Source organism: Microcaecilia unicolor, chromosome 1, assembly GCF_901765095.1.
Source record: "Microcaecilia unicolor chromosome 1, aMicUni1.1, whole genome shotgun sequence".
NCBI classification, from domain to species: domain Eukaryota; kingdom Metazoa; phylum Chordata; class Amphibia; order Gymnophiona; family Siphonopidae; genus Microcaecilia; species Microcaecilia unicolor.
The window spans coordinates 459,013,633-459,035,929 of NC_044031.1; the positions used below are offsets into that span (position 1 = coordinate 459,013,633).

At 41.2% G+C, this 22,297-nt stretch overlaps 1 protein-coding gene across 1 annotated transcript in view; it reads right to left on the reverse strand.

The window, feature by feature from the left end:
• The window catches only part of EPB41L3 (erythrocyte membrane protein band 4.1 like 3), a 529,614-nt gene that overhangs the window by 487,872 nt on the left and 19,445 nt on the right, over positions 1 to 22,297 (reverse strand). The window contains exon 2 of the mRNA XM_030213128.1: positions 18,587 to 18,648. The gene's annotated coding sequence lies outside the window, so the exon portion shown is untranslated. The remainder of the gene's footprint in view (positions 1 to 18,586; positions 18,649 to 22,297) is intronic.

Sequence of the window (22,297 nt, forward strand, 5' to 3'; positions counted from 1 at the left end):
GTTTTCCTCACTTAGTCCTTTGGACACTGACCAATCTAGTTTTATGGATATCGACAGTGATTACACACGAGAGGGTTTTGCACATAATAAAGGCAATGCATGCAAACCTCTCATGTGTACTCACTGTGGATATACAGAAAATGGATTGGTCAGTGTTCCGAGGACTTGGTGAGGAAACCCAGATTTAAAGCAGATCAGAATGGAAATATCAACCCCACCACCCCCAGCATTCATTCTTCATCTCCCAACACAGAACAGCCACCAATTTCAAAAACTCAAAAAAACAAATGTAAATACAAAACCACAATAAAACAGGAGCAAAGTCAAATACAATTCAATAATGTAGCCTTGTGTTTCTCAACCCAGACCTCACACATACATTGGCATTCTGGTGTTCTTGAGTTCTTGAAATTGGTGGCTGTTCTGTGGTGGGGGATGAAGAGTGTTGGGGGAGGGGATGTGATGTTTTCCATTCTGATCAGTTTCTTCACCTAGTCCTTGGGATACTAACCAATCCACAAGTCCACATGGGAGGTTTGCATGCATTGCCTTTGTTTTATGCAAATCTCCCATGCACATTCGTGGGTATCCAGAAAACCAGAATGCCAAGGTGTGCCTTGGGGACAGGGTTGAGAAACAAAGAGTTACATTATTGAATTGTATTTGAAATGGCTCCTGTTTTGAAATGTTTATTGTGGTTTTGTATTTCATATTAGTTTTTTTTTTAGTTTTCCATTTGGTTTTTCAGTTCTTGAAATTGGTGGCTGTTCTGTGGTAGGGGATGAAGAGTGCTGGGGGCCGGGGTGTGATGTTTTCAATTCTGATCTGTTTCCTCACCTAGTCCTTGGGACACTGACCAATCCAGTTTTCTGGATATCCACAGCAAGTCCACATGAGAGGTCTGAATGCGTTGCCTTTGTTCTATGCAAACATCCCATTCACATTCATGGTGGATACCCAGAAAACCAGAATGTCAAGATTGTGGACCTCTCAGTCTCAGCCCTAGTCAGCAATTGCTAAGTGCAATTCATCTCACTGTCTACTGCTGCACAGCTGTGCTCCTATAATCTCAGCAAATGGTGGGGGCTCAGGGTGTAATTTCAACTTGCCATGGTGATCTGACCTCCAGAGCTGTTGATGTGCCTGTATAGTATTTTATTTCTAGTTTTTATTTTGGCTTTTTAATATGCATTATATAATGATGCTGTATTTGTGTTGAAGCTTTTGTTATTAGTGATTACATTGTTGCATTACAGCAGTCTAGCTTCTAGCAGTATTCAAGTCAATGTTTTTCTACGTGTTTCCATTTCTTAATTGTGGTCATTAATTCTGTATTGGAAGGTACGTCTCCTGTGTCTAGGCTGAGTGAAGTATTTGTCTACCATGTGTTGTAGCTTTGTGGAGATCTATAGCAATAAGAGTGATTGTTTTTCGAATAGGGAATGTTTTGGTTTTTTAGGGACTATTGTAATATTTACAATGTTGCCTTTTGCTAGGTAGGTAGTCATGTTGCTGTCTGCAAGTTAATCCTAATAATGAGAAAATTGAGAATTTTTAGTTTATTTTAGTTTTGAGGTTTTCAGACTCCTGATCCAATCCATGATTCTTCCTAGATTGGACTACTGTAACCTAATATTAGCAGTTTGTTCAAAATCATTGATCCAGCATTTATAGTTAGTACAAAACTTTGGACTACTCTGATGTGAACCACTTCAACCGCACTACTCCAGGCTCCACTGGCTTCCTGTCACTGAGCAAATACAGTTCAAGCTGGGCATTACTACTTTTAAAATTCTCAACAGGGAAATTCCAAACTATATGCTAAATTTAAGATCTTTGTTACTTGACCCCTCTTCTAGATATGACACTCGTAACCTGTTTCAACTTAAGTTTCCAATGTTTAAGAACTTAAAACCAGTTCTCACTCTGTCTGTCCAGTACCAGCTAGTCAACTTTTGAAATCAACTCTCAATACATCTGAGATCTTGTACTCACTATCTTTACTTCAGAAAGCACCTAAAGGCTTTCATATTCAATAAGGTAGGTCTATCAAATGGATAATTTAAAGCTTGACAGGTGTATGAACTAAGTGGTTATTATAAGTTATCTCTATGTTTCTGCTAACTGTAGCTCCTAAACAACTGGTCTAGCATATCTGACTTTTGTAATCTGTCCTTGAACTGTATAAGTATAGATGGAATATAAATATAGGTTGCTGTGTAGGTTCTGTATATTTTGCATCGTTTTGCAAAGCAGACATTAAAGACCAGCATGGTCCACCACCATTCTGTCCAGAAACATGGCCTGTATGCAGGTTATTCTACTCTCCTCTCTATTTGTTGGTGTTATAACAATTTGTTTATTACATGGCTTAATCACATTAACAATATTCCTATTTTTCAAAAGTGAAACGCCACTAAAAAAAATGGGGCAAGTTCATCATAGTCCCCAAAAAAACAAACTAGTATCAAGACAGGGCTTATTGTTTAAACATATACAGTGAAACCTCGGTTTTCGTCGATAATCCGTCCGAAAACAATCGGCAAAATCCAAAACCGACAAAAACCGAGGCAATTAACGAGGACGCCCAAAATCGGAAGAAGGACGTCCATCTTCCGATACAAATTGGGAGATGGACGTCCTTCTTTTTCAACAAAATCCGAGACAAATTTCTAGTCTAAAAAAAATCAACGAAATCCGAAACCGACGAAAACCGACGTCAACGAAAACCGAGGTTTCACTGTATTCGACTTTGAACCTTCATACATAGAGAAATGGGTTTTTATTTGTCTAAGCCTCTACCCATTATCCCAGTAATGCAACTTATCTACTGCATAGTTCAATAATTGCTTCATGCGTAGCAGAAAAAAAAAATAGAGGAAAGGGGAACAAAAAAATAATGCAAGTTGAGCACAGGTGGTCAAACTGAATAAGCTAATAATTACCTTTTAATTTGTTCCAATAGTCATGGATTTTTTTTTTTTTAAGCCATCTGGTGCTGAATATAGGAAGTGGAAAGTACAACTGGAATTGTCTTTGGAAAAACAAAGACATAATAACATAGTAAATGACGGCAGATAATACTAAGAAAATTTTTTTAAAGAAGTCGCCTGAAGCAGAATTAAATACCAACCAACCATATGTGGATCTATGTGGCAATGACAACATTCCAGAAATAACAAATGCCAAATGTGAAATGGCTATTGACAATGTCAAGTTCAAAGTAGTGAGTGATGCAACTGATCAGGTTTCTGCTAAGCAAACACCTAATGATTACACTGATATTGGTGACTGGCCAGAAAATACACAATCCATAGCAAAGCTACTGGTGAAAACTGGCCCCGTGCAAATTATGGATTATAAGTTCTCCACAAGCACCCGTTCTGGTAGAAAAAAGAAATTTAATGCTGCACATTACTATCGAATAGTTCCACATGGGGAAAAGTACAAGCATGATTGGCCTGTGTACTCAAAAGCTAAAGATGCAGTGTTCTGTTTTTGTTGCAGACTCTTTTCCAAAAAAAAACAGCTGCATTGTGTGAGGAAGGCTTCAATACTCAGAAAAACATGCATAGAGGCTCATAATCAAAGCACTTAGATTTATAATATAACTTACAATGTAACTTTGTAAGTCTAAGTGCTTTGAAAATATGCCTCCTAGTTTATTTGCTATGCATGAAACAAGTGCCCATCACTTGAGTTGTTTCAGAACTTAGAGCGGTTTCATCAAACAAATAACAGTGGGTTGACAATAGATTCAATTCAGCAGAGGAAATTAGACAAAATACCACTGGGGAAGTGTTTTAGAACGTCTTTTCTCCATAATAAAATTACATGGCTCTCAAAATATTGCCTGACGAAGGAATACAGATCAATTGTATGAGGATGACAATGGACATTTTTTGAAAATTGTGGCGATTCTTGCACAGTTTGATACAATAATGAAAGAACATTTAAGAATGCCAAACAAAGAAACCCACCACAACTACATGGGAAAAAACATACAAAATTAAAATGATCCACCTACTGAGTAAAGCCGTCAAAAACAAAATTATTAGACAATCGAAGGCTGCCAAATATTACTCTGTGATTATTAAAGCACACTGGACCTTTCCCACACTGAGCAGATGATGAAGATTGTACGATTTGTGTCCGTTTTGCCAACTCGTAAGGATGGAAGTTATGTGGAGATCCATGAACATTTTTTGGGATTCATAGATTTCAATAATAGTACAGGAGCAGGAATGGAAAAAAAAAACTTCTTGAACTGTTACAAGAACTGGGGCTGCTATTGTCTGATCTAAGAGAGCAGGACTATGACAACGGAAGAAATATGAGAGGAAAACACAGTGGTGTTCAAAGCCAAATCTTAGCATTAAATCCACGAGCATTTTATGTTCCCTGTTCTTCACATTCACTAAATTTGGTGGTAAACAATGCAGCAAGGTGCTGTACAGAGGCTGCTATGTTCTTTGGTGTAGTGCAGCACCTTCTTGTCTTTTTCTCATCATCTCCGCAATGATGGGACATATTCAGGCAGAATGTAAAGGGTTTGACACTGAGGGGTCTAAGCGAAACCAGATGAGCTAGTCATATACAGTGGTGGAAATAAGTATTTGATCCCTTGCTGATTTTGTAAGTTTGCCCACTGACAAAGACATGAGCAGCCCATAATTGAAGGGTAGGTTATTGGTAACAGTGAGAGATAGCACATCACAAATTAAATCCGGAAAATCACATTGTGGAAAGTATATGAATTTATTTGCATTCTGCAGAGGGAAATAAGTATTTAATCCCTCTGGCAAACAAGACCTAATACTTGGTGGCAAAACCCTTGTTGGCAAGCACAGCGGTCAGACGTCTTCTGTAGTTGATGATGAGGTTTGCACACATGTCAGGAGGAATTTTGGTCCACTCCTCTTTGCAGATCATCTCTAAATCATTAAGAGTTCTGGGCTGTCGCTTGGCAACTCGCAGCTTCAGCTCCCTCCATAAGTTTTCAATGGGATTAAGGTCTGGTGACTGGCTAGGCCACTCCATGACCCTAATGTGCTTCTTCCTGAGCCACTCCTTTGTTGCCTTGGCTGTATGTTTTGGGTCATTGTCGTGCTGGAAGACCCAGCCACGACCCATTTTTAAGGCCCTGGCGGAGGGAAGGAGGTTGTCACTCAGAATTGTACGGTACATGGCCCCATCCATTCTCCCATTGATGCGGTGAAGTAGTCCTGTGCCCTTAGCAGAGAAACACCCCCAAAACATAACATTTCCACCTCCATGCTTGACAGTGGGGACGGTGTTCTTTGGGTCATAGGCAGCATTTCTCTTCCTCCAAACACGGCGAGTTGAGTTCATGCCAAAGAGCTCAATTTTTGTCTCATCTGACCACAGCACCTTCTCCCAATCACTCTCGGCATCATCCAGGTGTTCACTGGCAAACTTCAGACGGGCCGTCACATGTGCCTTCCGGAGCAGGGGGACCTTGCGGGCACTGCAGGATTGCAATCCGTTATGTCGTAATGTGTTACCAATGGTTTTCGTGGTGACAGTGGTCCCAGCTGCCTTGAGATCATTGACAAGTTCCCCCCTTGTAGTTGTAGGTTGATTTCTAACCTTCCTCATGATCAAGGATACCCCACGAGGTGAGATTTTGCGTGGAGCCCCAGATCTTTGTCGATTGACAGTCATTTTGTACTTCTTCCATTTTCTTACTATGGCACCAACAGTTGTCTCCTTCTCGCCCAGCGTCTTACTGATGGTTTTGTAGCCCATTCCAGCCTTGTGCAGGTGTATGATCTTGTCCCTGACATCCTTAGACAGCTCCTTGCTCTTGGCCATTTTGTAGAGGTTAGAGTCTGACTGATTCACTGAGTCTGTGGACAGGTGTCTTTCATACAGGTGACCATTGCCGACAGCTGTCTGTCATGCAGGTAACGAGTTGATTTGGAGCATCTACCTGGTCTGTAGGGGCCAGATCTCTTACTGGTTGGTGGGGGATCAAATACTTATTTCCCTCTGCAGAATGCAAATAAATTCATATACTTTCCACAATGTGATTTTCCGGATTTAATTTGTGATGTGCTATCTCTCACTGTTACCAATAACCTACCCTTCAATTATGGGCTGCTCATGTCTTTGTCAGTGGGCAAACATACAAAATCAGCAAGGGATCAAATACTTATTTCCACCACTGTAGAAGAACTAAAACCAATCAGATACCAACTGAAGGAAATTGTGCAGGCTCTACACAGCTTCCTGAGTCAGCAAGGGAACGTGACAACACAAACAGCTGCAAGAAACAGATCAGAAGCAAGTTCTTTGTTAGAAAAAATATTGAAAGCTTCAAATTTATTTGCTGTCTGATTGTTTGGTTTGATATCCTAAGAGAGATAAATATCACAAGCGAAGCTCTTCAGGGTGTCAGCCTGAATGTGTCACAGGTTCTCTCGTCGCTTTCAAAATCGATTCCGTTTTTTCAAAACTACAGAACAGAAGAAAAATTTAAATGTGTGTTAAATGATGCAAAAAAGTTGGCAATGGAGTTAGAAACTGAGCCAGAATTTGAACAGGGAAGAAAATGTCGCCAAAGAAGTATGTTTCATTATGAACACGTAGATGAATGAACCCATAGATGACGGTGTCCCAAATTTTAAAGTCCACTTTTTCAACACTGTTTTAGATAATGCAATACAATCATCCAAGGACAGATTTGAATTGTTTGTTAAACATAATAATCAGTTCCAGTTTATATACAATTTGAATCATGCTGCTGAAATGAGTGAGGATGAGCTATGTAAGAATTGTATGGATTTGGAAATTCTACCTGCAAATGGTGATTAGAAAGACATCTCTGAGATAGACTTGTTTGATGAATTAAAATATTTGCGAAACCATTTTGAAGAAATTGAAGGCACCTATTCTTTTTGTGGCACTGAGAAGTTTCCTAACATTGCCAATATCAGTGGCTAGTGCAGAACAGAGCTTCTCAAAGTTGAAACGGATAAAAACTTATCTCCGTACAACAATGACACAAGATTGATTGGATACGTTGGCTACTTTATCAATTGAAAATGCAATTGCCAAGGACTTGGATCAAGGAGAAATGATACAACAATTAGCAGCTGTTAAAGCCCGAAAAGTGACTTTTTAAAGTAAAATCTCTGTTTCAAATAGAGCATATTACGCTTCTACTTTGAAATGGACTACTGAAATTTAACACAACCTTGAGTGGAAAGTCTTAAACTCAATTGAATGTCAAAGGTGATGAACATCTCCAGTTCTAAGCTCACTGAAGTCTCAAGCATACATACATAGCCTTAAAGCAATGAAGTCAAATTATCAAATCCCCATGTGTTTGGTTTGAGTCTGGAGTGCTCTTCATTGCTGCCTTGGTGGAATGAATGGTGTAAAGCCTGATGGAATATGGAACAATAAAATGGCATCATGCTTCTTTGAAAAGGTAAATGGGAAGCCAGTTCTTTATGCATTGCAATAAGAATTCTTTTAATGAGCAATGGGAAACTAAGCTTCAGAGGAAATGTTCATGGTATGAGTAGAGGGGACATTTGGGGTGCTTTTTGAGATAAGAGGAAATAAAGGTGGATATTTTTTTTTTAGTCACACTGATTCCACAAGGGTCGAATTATATGGTTGAATGGAAGGATTTTGCAAAGATATTAAACCTTTTTTTTTTACTGGCATGGGAATCACGTGGCTGTTGAATGAGTTTTGACTGACCACTTTGAATTGACAGCATCTGTCTAACAATGGGAGCCATCTTGAACTACAGCTGGGCTTACATGTTTCCAGATCCCCTGATGTACCAAAAGCAAAACAGGCCGATGTTGCTCATGCTCTACTTACGTATCTCACTAAGCTGAAGATTGTTTTCTGATTATAGTTTGTTTTTTATTTTAAACCAATTTGAAGATTAATACATGGTTTTTTTTCACCTATGATTCTATTGGCACAGGATTGTGTTTACAAGGATGAGCTTCCGTTTTCGTTTGATTTTCGCTGTTTCTGGCATCCTTGAACCAAGTGCCATTTTGTAAAGCTTACTGTTGAGCTTTGCTGTAAGCTGTCTCTGTGAGTAGAAAGATGAATGAATTTGAATGTGTCATTTATTGAAACATCTGAGCTGACCTACTTTTGTTACAGCAACAAGAATGAGAAATCGAAGCGCTAAACGTTTTTCAAAGAAGAACCCATGAGGAAGCCAGCAGTTTTGGTGAAACAGCAGCCCCTGTTGGGTCACTTCAGATAAGCGTTCTGTCTGTTTCTAGCCTGTTTGGATTGGCGTCTTCAAAAATCAGTGTGCTGAATAAAAGCAAAAATAGATCGCTAAAGATTGGTGTAAATAAAGTGCAGACTTTTCTGCAGAGCACCTTTTTGGCACTAAAAATACTATTAAAAAATTAGGGGTTTTACAGGCCAGTGAAAGATAAGTGAACCGATCATGGGACTTTCGACAAAGTCTGTGTTAGACGTTTCTAAGATCTTTTTTTCCTTTCCATATAATGGTGGGTTTCAATTCACTTCAACTGGAAGAGTCAAGTTGCTTGTCTTTTATGTTGACTTCGTACTTCATAAGGGTAAATATTTAGCTGTTTTTCCTTATATTTAGTGACACTGTCTGAAGAGGTAGCAGCTCTGAATGTATGGACAGTGTGGATACCCAGCTGGCATTTTCTTATTCCCCACCCCTTTCCATTACCCCTTACACTTGTCAGTCTTCCATGTCATTTGAACCCTATGCCTTTTCGAATAGGTAAGTCTTTAGGAGTTTCCGGAAGTTTAGGTGGTCATATGTAGTTTTCACGGCGACTGGTAGTGCGTTCCATAGTTGCGTGCTTATATAAGAGAAGCTAAACTATTTTACTTCCTGAATTTTTTTAAATCTTTATTGGTAGACTGTTCCGCATAATGGGGCCTGCTACATAAAAAATAGTCGCACTGTACTCATTCAATTTTACAATTTAGACACGGGCATTTGCAAATGGCCGTGCCTAAACTTATGTGCAACTCTCCACTTAAGCATGTATTCTATAAACCGCACTGAATTTTAGGCGCGGCTTATAGAGTATCATTCAATGCCACATTATAGAATCTAAACCTATGTAAATTAAGCAGGTATTTGCAGAATAAGGTTGCATGCTCGCCAGTGGCGTTCCTAGCCTCGACGACACCTGGGGCGGATCGCCGATGCACCCCTCCTGGGTGCAGTATGCCCCCCAGGCGAAACGCACCCCCCCCCCCCCCGGTGAAATGACACCCCCCCCCGGGTGCACGCCGCTAGGGGGGGTGCCACGGCGCGCGCCTGTCAGCTGCAAGTTCGAATCGCTACGCTAAATTCTCTCGTTCGCTGCAGCTCCCTCCCTCTGCCCCGGAACAGGAAGTAACCTGTTCTGGGGCAGAGGGAGGGAGCTGCAGCGAACGAGAGAATTTAGCGTAGCGATTCGAACTCGCAGCCGACAGGCGTGCGCCACGGCACCCCCCAACGGTGTGCACCCGAGGCGGACCACCCCCACCGCCCCCCCCTTGGTACGCCACTGATGCTTGCATTTCCGTGTGTAATAGTATGCTAAACATTTAAACACACAACATGCACGTACATGTGAACACCTACATTACAGATTTGCCCATTACAGTGTAATTTTATAAGGCGGTGCTTGGTCACAGATGCCTGTAATCAGCTAGGAACATATGTAAATGGCGGTATTTTAGTCATTTACACATCTGTGTGGTCACAGACGCAAGTAAATAGGCTGATTTCCCCAGGCGTGATTTTATTAGTACGCACATTTAAGCAATGGCTTGTATTTTGCTGATGGGTGGAGTACAGAATTATACAATTGAATCTTATAATTGACACGTGTTCTTTAGAAATCTAAGCACAGGCATTTATAGACTTGCAAGGGCCGGTGTAAATGACTGTAATGTACACACAAACTCTTTTTTATAAAGCAGCACCTAAGTAGGGGCCTACTTTCAAACTTAAAATACAGTAGGCGCCTCCTTATAAAATTACCCTCTTAGTGGTGGCCACTAACCCCTGGATTCTATAAATGGCTCCCAAATTTGGCTGCCCAAAATTGCGCATGATCCCGAGGTCTGAACGCAAATAAATTAGGGCCTTGTTTACTAAGGTGCATTTTTAGCGTGTGCACAAACTTAGTGTGCGCTGTGTAGACACCCATAGGAAAATTGTGGGCGCCTACACAGTTAGCGCGTGCTAATGGTTAGCGCACGCTAGCACTAATGCACCTCTAGTGCGGCTTAGTAAACAGGGCCCTTAGTTAATGAGCCGTTAGTCAATTCTCAGTGTTAACTAACTCTGATTTGGATCTGCATGCAGATCTGGCTGCGTGCAATTCTATTAAGATCAGCGACCAAATCCTCTCATGCGTAACCCACAATGGGGTGTGGCTGTGGGAAGGGCATGGGCGGGTAAGAAGTTCCAAAACCTTACACAATTTGGGGGCTGCATGCCAAAGTTGCGTGCCAGGATTTACACCAGATTTCAGTTGATGTAAGTCCTTGCAACCAGGGGCGTAGCTATGTGGGGCCACGGGGGCATGGGTCCCCGTAGATTTGGCTCTGGTCCCCCCACCGCCGCCGCTGCTGTACAGGACGTCAGACTCACAGAAACAGAAGCCTGACCTTGCAGATCAACAACGCAGCCGCACCGGAGAAGAGGACTTCAGCTGGTGGGGGTTGGGGACCCCCGCCAGCAAAGGTACCCAACAGCGGGGGAGGGTTGGTGGCAGCGGGAAGAGGGAGTCAAAAGGGTTGGTGCTGGGGGGGGGTCAAAGGTGGTGGTGGCGGCGGGGAGGACAAAAATGGCGGAGGGTCGGCGGCTAAAATGTGCCCCCTCACCTCAGGCTCTGGACCACCCCTCTTGCTGAAGTCTGGCTATGCCCCTGCTTGTGACCAAAGATTGGGCGCCGGAATATGCGCTAAGTGCTATTCTATAAGGAGCGCTCAGCCCGGAGCACCCTTTATAGAATAGTGCAGAGTGCAAATTTTTCACGGTGCCCACATTTCGGCACCATTTACTGAATCCGGCAGTAAATGGGTAAATCCGTTTGAACATTGGCCTGATTATATCTCACACTGTCTATTATATTAATGTAGCCCTTGTTCCGTCCTCTTGGACATGGTCTGTTAAGGACCTCATGCTCCTGGGTCTTTTCTCGGTTTTGGGAGAGGAGAGGGGGAAGTCTTTCAAGGCAGTTAGGCTTACAGTGTAAGTTCTGGCACTTTCCACAATCACTCTAGATGGGGGTTGCTACAAAAGAAAACTAAACTAAATAACCAAACAAATATCTAGTTCAAAACTGCATAAATTCTATTCAGTCTGAAATATATTAATCTTGGCAGAGAACAGCAAATAAACAAAATGTAATACAGGAAAACAACTTAAGAAGTCAGATAATAATATACTAAGTGACAGCAGATAAAGACCTGAACGGTCCACTCAGTCTGCCCAACTGTCACACTCACTATCAATTCATGATTAAATCAGCAATGAATGTGATGTAAAATACTTGATTATAGTCTTTCTTTCTTTGGCATTTCTGTGACCCAGCCTCCTGTTTACATTCCAATTACTAGAGTTGCTGTCGAAGCCCACTCCAGCCTGTCTAATAAAATCCCAATAAATGTATATTTTATTTGGATTTTGCTCACACCTTTTTCAGTAGTAGCTCAAGGCGAGTTACATTTAGGTACACTAGGTACTTCTCTGTCCCTGGAGGGCTCACAATCTAAATTGCAGGACACATACAGTAAACGTCTGCCCAGTACTGTCCTCAGGTTCCAGTCACTGAAGTTGTAGTCAAAGTCATTTCCAGCCCATCCTAAACCGGATCGCCATATATGGGACACGGACCATACAAGTCTGCCCAGCACCAGCCCTAGTTCATCACAGCCGGAGTTGCCACCTAAGCGTCACTCGACACATCCACACACATGCAGCCATTTAAGTTTAGGGTTTTTTTTTATACTATCCATTTTCTAATTAGAGATCCTCTATGTTCATCCCACACCATTTTGAATTCTGTCATTGCTTTTGTCTCTACCACCTCCCTGAGGAGGGCATTCCAGGCTTCGACCACCCTCTCAGTGAAAAAGGAGTAATGTCAGGAAATTCTAAGTCTACCACCCTGCAACCTCAATTCATGTCTTCTAGTTTTACTGTTTCCCCTTCTCTGGAAAAGATTTGTTTCTATATTAATACTTTTCAAGAAAGTCGCTAAATACCTGGGAAAATAAAAATGCCTTCAACTGCCTATAAAACAGCAAATAATTAATTTCTATTCTTAATACAGCAAGTAGAGCATTCCATAAAACAGGCCTTGCTTCCAAGGCCAACCTATGGCTAGACGCTAATCCTACCAATTTAACAGAGGATATCCAGACTAACTTAGTCCCAGCTGATTTCAGATTAAAAAGTTGACAAATGGTACACTGAGATCTGGTACAAGCCATACAGAAATCAAAGTCCAAAATGATACAAAAATGTACAGTTATTAACAATTTTGTTGACACAAAGAGTTTTTTCTCTATTTCATAGCAAAGGCCTTCTTTAGCAAGGGACTCACTTTAGCTTTTCCCCATACAGCTAGAGTCAACATGCCCTCTTACGTAGAGGAACTGAAGTATCTCTCCTGAAGAAAACTGCAGACTAACTTGTGTTGGCCCTTCTTACATCTGGGGTGCTGTAGAAGCTCCACAAAAACTGGATGTCGTTCCCTCTGAGTCCAACCAACACATTCACTTTCTTAGGATACTTGAGGTAACTTCAGTGAAACCAGTGACTATAGGACTAACTCGTCTTTCACCATGTATCATTCCTGGTTCTCAGTCTCCAAATCTTTCCCTGGGTTCCTTTTGAATCCAATTTTTCTCCCTTTAATGGAGACCTGAGGCCTCCACCCTTGAGCCTCAGTACACTTCTACAAAGATAGCAAGGAAGGCAGAGAGGAAAAACTTAAGTGTTCGGAGAGTGTATGAGCTTTTTCTAGCAACATACTCCTTGAAAAGGCACATCTCATTAGAGCGTATCTGAGATACTCGAGCAAACATTTCTGACACGCCTCTCCATAAAGCTCAAGGTGAGTTAGGTGAGTTACCAAAAACAACTATATCAGTCATTCAACTTACTCCTCTCCAAGCACCTCTTGATTAAATCTCCATAGGTTACCAAATTTAAGGAGCAATTCTGGCTCCCAATCAAAGAACGCATCGCCTTCAAAATCTGCATCCTGGTTCACAAAATCATCTACGGAGAAGCCCCGAGTTACATGACAGACTTGATCGACTTACCAATTAGAAATACATCCGAATCAACACGATCTCATCTAAATCTGCACTACCCAAGCTGCAAAGGACTTAAATACAAAACAACTTACACAACTGTGGAAAGCATTACTAAAAGCTTTGAAAACGACGTACGACCACCTAAACTTCCAGAAATCACTAAAAACCAACCTGTTTAAAAAGGCATACCCTACCAATCCAACTTAAATGCTCAATCTCTGCAACACAACCAAACTAAAGCACGTAATGGACATAACACAACTCTTCCATTCTCCGATTCCCTAATGTGGTTGTGCCACATGAATTTGACCTTATCACAACATCACCCTTTATTTGTTCACACCGGAGCCTGCAAAGGCCTCTCCGGTACTATGTAAGCCACTTTGAGCCTACAAATAGGTGGGAGAATGTGGGATACAAATGTAACAAATAAATAAATAAAAAAATTCTGTAACAGCACTCACATGCTAGTGCAAGCCCACATCAAAATACCTAAATTTAGACACCAACATTTACTCCAGGTGTAAATGCTAGCACCTAAACTCTACATTTATAGCAAAAGTTGCAGAATTCTATAAGTTAAGCATGCAAATGTTTGCCCTGCCTATGGTTCACTAATGCTCTTCTCATATGAAAGCTCCCCTTTGCATTTACATGCTAAGCTATTTGAGAGCGTAAACACAGAAAAGTGGTTAGGCACATTACTGCCATTTATACACTTAAATTTAGGTGACCTATTATAGATTGAAAGAGTGACACCCTAATTCTATATATAGTGCTCAAAATTGCAGGTGCGTACAATGAAATTGCTAAATGAGCCAATTAGCGCTGATAATTGGGCGCTAACAATTACTGACACTAATTGTCAATAATTGGAACCTACAAGTGCAACTTTATAGTTGCTGTTCTATAAAGATGTGCGTGTAAATTTTTCCATGCAAATCCAAAAAGGGGGTGTGGGCATGAGAGGAGCATGGGCGGGTCAGGGCGTTTCTAGGATTTGCGCACAGTGTTATAGAATTCAAGGGATCCGCACCTAATTTAGGCGCAGGGATTTACACCGGGGCTCAGAATGGGATAAATCCCCACAACCAAAATTGGGCACGGATCCCGATGCTAAGCGCTATTCTATAAACAGCGCCCAACTTGGAGTGCCGTTTATAGAATAGCGCTTAACGCACATTTTTATTTTCAGAACTGAATCCTAAATGTCTTCTTACATAGCCAAGTTTTCAGTTTTTGTTTACAAGTCGGGAACACAACTCAAAGGGGAAGCTCGTTCCAAAAGTTAGGCCCGATAAATATTAACATCTTTGAGACCAAACATTTTATGTGTACATTGGAAAGGAACACCAAAAAGGCCTATTGTGTACAGCATAAATATCTTCTTGATTCATATTTTACTAAGCCAAACACAGGAGTAGTGTGATCAGCAAGGTGCCTTCAGAAACAACAGGAAGACGGAGTTGTGGAGAAAAGGTCTTTATTGGTAATGCCCGACACGGCACCGTGTTTCAGCCAAGTGCCTGCCTCAGGGGCCTTTGTGTATAGAAAATACCTTAACGTGGATAAATGGGCTTGGGATTGTTGAGCACTTGCTATTTTGAAAAAGACGCTCAGTGCGGTGTAGGGGAAACAGACGCTAGATGTCCGTGATCGCTGCTGAACAAGATACATATTTTACTAACAAATTTGTTAAATATGATGCATCTTCCTGGTGTAAGACATAACTTAAACTGAATCCCAAATTCAAATGGAAGCCGGTTCAATTCGCCCAAAACCACAAATTCTTTAAATGACAATCCATTTGTATTTTGAACAGATTCTACTGCAGTAATCCAGTGCTGAGGTACTGTAACAGGGGATGCATACCTCTAAATCCTGAGAATCTAATAAAAAACCAAAGTCATTTTAAAAGCTTTAATTTGGCAAAGTGATTTTTAACAACCAGAGATATGTGCGATCTTTAAATAATAAGATACTGTCTACTTTAACTCCCAGGCTCCTCGTAGCTGTTTTTTTTTTTCTTGTAAAGCTTGGCTATTTATGAGTAAGCTTGCAGTGCTTTTACTAATTGTGACATTGAGGCAGGTTGCACACAGATTGAGATAACAGAAATACTCAGGCTGTCTCTGAGAAGTTGCAGATTTACCATTCTAAAGATATCAGGTCCCCTGCTCTGGACAAACGAACCTGACTGTTAAAAATAGGACACAAGAGCTCTCTACTCTGAAGAGAGAGAGAGAAAAAAACAGAGAGAAAGATAAAGAAAACTTCTGAGCAGAGAGTACTGCCTCAAACGGCTATCACTAAAAACCTACAGTTATCTGAGGCAGGGTATAAAGTCTGACTCTGACTATCTGTGGTGCTACAGTTCACTTCTGGACTTCAATAGCCACCACAGAAAGTGCAGAGAGAAATCAGTAGCTCCACTGCAATCCTTGACTCAACATTTACAGTGTTCTGCTGACAGATCCTTTATCATGCTATCAGTTCATTAAGCAATAAAAATTGTTTTAAAGCTTCCTGCACAATCCCAATGAACCACTGAATTCTGCTGACAACTGAACTGTGGCAGATTGCTTCAACCTTTGAACAGCACAAGTCATTCCCCCAATATCAGCCCCCCCCCCCCCCTCCCAGCTCCTTCCCCCAAAGAGGTCTACTGAAGCTGTCTTGATTTAACTCCACTGTCAAGGCTAGGACAAGCATGCAGGCAGTTAGCTCCAGACAGCCAGGCTCTATAGGTTTCTTCATAATTAAACATCCATCCTGACCAAACTTAAATTAATCACAAAGGTCCTGCTCTGTGTTTTTTGTCAGCTGCTTCAGTGATTTCACAAATGGCCGCAATGGAACAAGATGTATATCTATATAAGTATGTTCTTTTATAACGAGATATATAAATGTACATCACTCCCTGGATTCTATATATGGCACCAAGATTTGCCACCAAACTTTGAGCACAGATCAAAGATCTGTGTGCAAATAAGTTTTCAAGGCAATTACTTGCAACAGAAATTTCAGTTATTGCCAATTAAGTGCAACATTTATTGCACTTAATTGGCAAAAACTGAAATTTCTGTGTGCATCTCCCCTCACCCTATTCTATAACCCCATGTGCTTAAATCTCCTAGCCCAGGGAAGTGGCAGGGGTATTCCTAAATGTTGCCTGTGGGGTTATAGAACAGCCCCGTTTCAGTGCCAAAATGCCTGGAAATAGGCGCCGGCATTTACACCAAGTTTCAGCTTATGTAAATACTGGCAATAAAAGGTAATAGAGGAGACAACAGAAGTACCCAACCTTTGGCACGGAAATAGGATCTAAATGCTATTCTAGAAATGACACTCAACGCGGAGCGCTGTTTATAGACTAGCACTCTATGACAATTTTTCCGGCGTCTTTATAAAATGCCCTCCTATATGCCCTACATCTATGGATATACATAGTTTATTGTGCATATTTCAAGCTGGCGATAGGCAACGTGCTTGCTTTTCGCCACCGGCATTAAACCCAGATATTTGAAGCCGGGCCATTTCCGGCAACCAGCATTGAATATCCAGGTTTATTTTGGCCGCTAAAACTAGTTATGACGATATTCAGTGCTACCTGGTCAACGTTTTAGGGATCAAAGATAGGCCTACTATTTAAGCAGCCTATTTTGACAGCTCAACATGGCCAGTTTGGCGCTGAATATCCGCACCTAACTGGCTACGTCGCGTGATATAGCAGGTTAGCGGCTAGCCGCTAACTGGGATATTTGGCAGGAGATAACTGGTTATCTCTCACTAAATATCCGCTGTTAGACGCTTAAACGTTATTTAACTGGCCAGGAGCCATTCCTGACCAGTTAAATAGCTTTGAATATCAGGGGGTAAGAAGGTACTTCTATAAAGGGACACCTTTTTTAAAGAGCTAAAGACAAGTCTATTTGGAGCCCACCAAGTACGGAAAAGTAGGCACCTACTTTTCATTACAGAATATTAGCTTAATAGGTTAAAAAAATGCCCCTATATTTTAGGCCCGATCATTTTGTAATTGCTCGCGCCTATGTGCACCCCACCCATGCTCTCCCTAAACTCTGCCCACACGAATGCCCACCTGTAAAGTATGCCCCATGAAATATTGGCACATAATCCAGAATACCGTATAGCTAGAAAATTGTCAACATATATACGTACATGTCTCGATTACTGGCATTTATGTGTATTCTTGCCACCTACATCTAGCAGCTCCTTGTAGAATTACATCTTAAGCAGGTATCAGTCCACAGTCTACTACTGAGACAGAAATGGGGAAAGCCACTGCTTGTCCCTTGGATCAGTAGCATAAACATTGCTACTATATGGGATTCTGTTAGGTACCAGTGAACTGAATTGGCCACTGCTGGAAAGATACTGGTGGGCTATATGGACCATTGTTCTGACCCAGTATGGCTCTTCTTATGTTCTTAACAACATAAACCCGCTGGATTCTATATGTGGAGTAGAGGAGTGGCTTAGTGGTTAGAGCACTGGTCTTGACATCCAGAGGTGGCTGGTTCAAATCCCACTGCTGCTCCTTGTGATCTTGGGCAAGTCACTTAAACTTCCATTGCCTCAGGTACAAACTTAGATTGTGAGCTCTCCGAGGACAGCGAAATATCCAGTGTACCTGAATGTAACTCACCTTGAGCTGCCACTGAATAAGGTGTGAGCAAAATCCAAATAAATAAATATGGCACTCAAAATTGCCCATGGAAATTTGGGCAGGTGCCCAAAATCTGTGCACAATTTAATGGAATGACAAACCAATTAGTACTGATAATTGGGCACTAATAACCAATTATCAGTGCTAGGCGTATTCTATAAAGACATGTGCATAAATTCTAGTGCAAGCATGGCCATGGGCAGGTCAAAAGGGGGGGGGGGGGTTCCAAGAATTTATGCTCACTGTTACAGAATACGCCCGATCCAAGCCTGATTTAGGCACATGGATTTACACCAGGTTTCAGCTAGTGTAAATTCTCATGCCTAAAAGTAAGGCAGGGATCCCGCTGCTAGGCGCTATTTTATAAACAGCTCTCAACTCACATAGCACTCATTTATCGACACTATATACAGAATTTTGTCCAAAATGTACAAGTAACAAAAAACAAGAACAAAGCAAAACCAAAATCAGACAAAGAACGACATAGTATGTACAAGCAATAAAAGCCAAAAACAAAGCAAAGCTATCAAATATACTGTAATTAGTAAAAGTCATCACAAAACAGTGAACCTTCACCTTCTTTCTAAACGCCATCAAATCCAAAGCTGATGGAAAACCCATTGGTAAGGTATTCCAACCTTGAGCTGTAGAAATGGAAAAAAAAAACTGCTTTACAGGCAATCAGCACAGAAGGCACTCCAGCTCAATTTGCTGACTAATTCACTGGACGCAAGGAGTTATGCCAAAGTAATAATGCAGCGAGATCAAACTGCTTCTCAGAACACAATGCTTTAAAAAGCTGAACCAACAATCAGTGCTCAGTCTTTTATGGAGAGTTAGTATAACAACATTTAAAGCAGGACTAATATGCTCCCTAGTGCCAGCACCTAAAATCAGCAGAGCCACTGACGGCATTTTGAGCTAACTGTAATGGTCGCAGGGAATATTCTGGAAGGCCTACTTAGAACAAACTGCAGTAATCCATGACTGGTAGAATTAACATCTTAAGCACAGTCCTAAAATTGGAAGTTACTAAAAAGGGTTTAATCCTATGAAGCAAGTGTAGCTTAAAAAAGAAAAAAAAAACAACAAACACACAATTTTGATAACTTTAAAACTTGCCCCCACATGCTGAAAAATCTGAAGCTGAAACAACATCCAAGTATTTGACTGAAGAGCGAATGAGAACAGAACTGTCCTTATAAACAATTTTAGCAGTACATATACAGCTCTTGTTCAAGCTCACAATCATTAACTCCGTCTTCTTAAAATAAGTAGCCAAGCTAAATATTTACAACCAGCCATGCAAAAACAGACGCAATATTAGTCCCTGAAGTCACTGGTCCACTTCCCACTTTGTTTTTCAATGTCTCCCCAACACATCCTCACCTACTTGCATAAAACTAAAACAAATCCATTCTCCACACAATTTGCAGAAAGGAGCTAAATAAGTTGTTTTTTTTTTTTTTTAAATATTGATGAAAGAGCCGATTCCCTGTGGGGCTCAGGATTGCAAAAGAACAACCTGAAGTCTTGAAACCAACCCTGACCTGTTGGCATCAGGCCAGTAACAAAAATCTAAACTGGAAAAGTACAACTCCTGCAATCTCTTGTTCCTCTGAGAAAGAAACTTCTAATCCAGGCTTGATGGACAGATTTAGGAGTAGTGGGCAAGGGAGGAAGTAATGAGGCCTCAGAGGAAGCATTAATATTCGATTTCACTGGAATGAGTTTTTTGTTTTGCAACAGCCTCACACGAGTTCTTTTCACAACTTGTATCTTGTTTAGGGACACTAAGTTGTAACCCACTTAGAATTTTAGATAATGCAGGATATAAGTTTTTTAAATGAAAACATTTAAGAATTAGAGTACATGTGTAGTACCTTACCAAATAGAAAGAACATCTTACGCTAATGTTCCAAATGCTACTCTGAGCAATACAATTAATGTTATACAGAAAGATCTTAAAAAATCAATATAACTGCTTAAACATGTACCCGTACATTAAGCAAATTTCTTATCAGTAAGCAGTAATGTAAAGCACCATTCTGCTCCAACTCTGCCTTCCCACCTTTATTTTTCATGTAAAAGGAAGATGGAAGCAACCCCCCCCCCCCAATGACCATTTGTGAACAAGTAGACAGTTGTGCAGTTTCCTAGCTCTGAGTCATTAGAGGAAGACCTAGTCACGGTCTTCTAGAATGACCTTCCTAGAGGTGCCTCACATTTGACAGCCACCTCTCAAGAACAGGGGAATCACAAAGAGATTTATTGAAAAAGTTATTTCCTACCACTTTTCAACCAGAAATTCAGTCAATCCATCTGTGGAACAATAACATTTGTGAAATTTCACCAATTGGGGCGCTAGATGATCCTGGTACCTACCATACTGGAAATGACCTCAAACTGATAAGGGTGGGGTAGTCTTTGTAGCAAATTTTATATTTAATTTACTAGGATGTATTTACTGCATTTTTTAAAGAAATTCACTCTAGTTAGTGTAAAACAAGAATAATCCAGACATAGGCAAAAGACAACTATAGCAGAAGGAAATATTCAAATAATGAGATACATTGAGGGGCATTTTCAAAAGGGACGTCCACGTTTCAATTTGGACGTCCTCGCAAAACGTCCTGATCCAGGGGCGGGGAAACCCGTATTTTTGAAACAAGATGGACGACCATCTTTCATTTTGAAAATACCACCAGGGACGTCCAAAATCCTTAAATTTGGTCATCTTTAGAGATGGTTGTCCCTAGAAATGGTCGTCTCTGATTTTCAGCGATTTTCGAAACCAAGGAAGTCCATCTCAGAAACGACCAAATGCAAGCCATTTGGTCATGGGAGGTGCCAGCATTTCTAGTGCACTGGTCCCCCTGACACCAACCAGGCACCCTAGGGGTACAGGTCTTTATCTGCTGTCATTTACTACTATGTGAGGAGGAGGAGGAAGGAAGTGGCAGGAGAGGAGGGAAAGGGGGGAGAGGAACCTGGCACCACCAGTTGTACCCCAAGTCAGGTACCTCTACCAGACTAGACACCCCCCCCCCCCCAAGCTCAGCTGAACCAGAAAACCCGGAACAGGAGCCACAGAAGCAGGAGAAACTAGGCGCTTGTGAGAGATCGTCCACTGCCTGCTGGAGATAGAGAACACTGACTGACCAAGGAGCATACCGTCCTATGTGGCAGAGTTCAGTTTGATACTCTCTATCTCCACCTGTTGGTAGGGGAAGGGAAGGGAAATGGGACTTGATATACTGCCTTTCTGAGGTATTTTGCAACTACATTCAAAGCGGTTTACATATATTCAGGTACTTATTTTGTACCAGGGGCAATGGAGGGTTAAGTGACTTGCCCAGAGTCACAAGGAGCTGCAGTGGGAATCAAACTCAGTTCCCCAGGATCAAAGTCCACTGTACTAACCCATAACCCACAAATCTCTGGATTTGTCTGCTTATGACGACAAGAAAACTACAGTCCTTATTTTAGAAGCTCTATTTGTGTTTTGGACTTCTGAAAAACAGCATTTAGATATTCATATTAAATGAACATCAAAATCCTGATTTTGTAAAGCCAGGATACCGATGTCTAAAACTACAGTATGTTCTTTTAGCAAGGGGATGTGGTCTGGGTGTGTTTTGGATAGGACTAGGGAGTGGCCAAAAGATAACTCTAATCAGGAGGAGAAGGGATATCCATGTCCAAAACGATGGACATTGGTATTTAGACCTGGTACTTGGCATGTCCAGGTTATAGAAAAGTGCTCCAATTGAGCAGCTCTCCTCTTGAGAGTTTAAGTTAAGTCAACCCTTCAATCCCCCAATGGTTACTGACCCTCCCCCCACTCCCACCCGAATGTGAAACTGGTCAGGGATACTGGGCTTTGTGACAGCTTCAGGAACTATGGATATTCATTTGTGCAATTTTTTTTTTAATTTCTTATACACTGTCTGCAAGCCTGAATGCTACCGAAGCAGTGTACATTCAAGTACAATAGGTATTTTTCTGTCCCTGGAGGGCTCACAATGAAAAAAAAAATCACTAATAGCTGCAGTGAGATTTCAACCAGTGTTCCCTGGTGCTCAGCCCACTGCTATAATCATTAGGCTACTCCTCCACTTCATATGGATCCTCTATGTGACCATTTTATAAGATTGATGTTTCTCTGCTACCACAGAGACATCCATGTCCCTTGTTTAGCCTCGGTCATAGTTTGGACGTTGCAGTTTGTAAAATGGATGTTCATGCTGGATATCTCCAGCACATGGACATTCAATTCTCATGTAT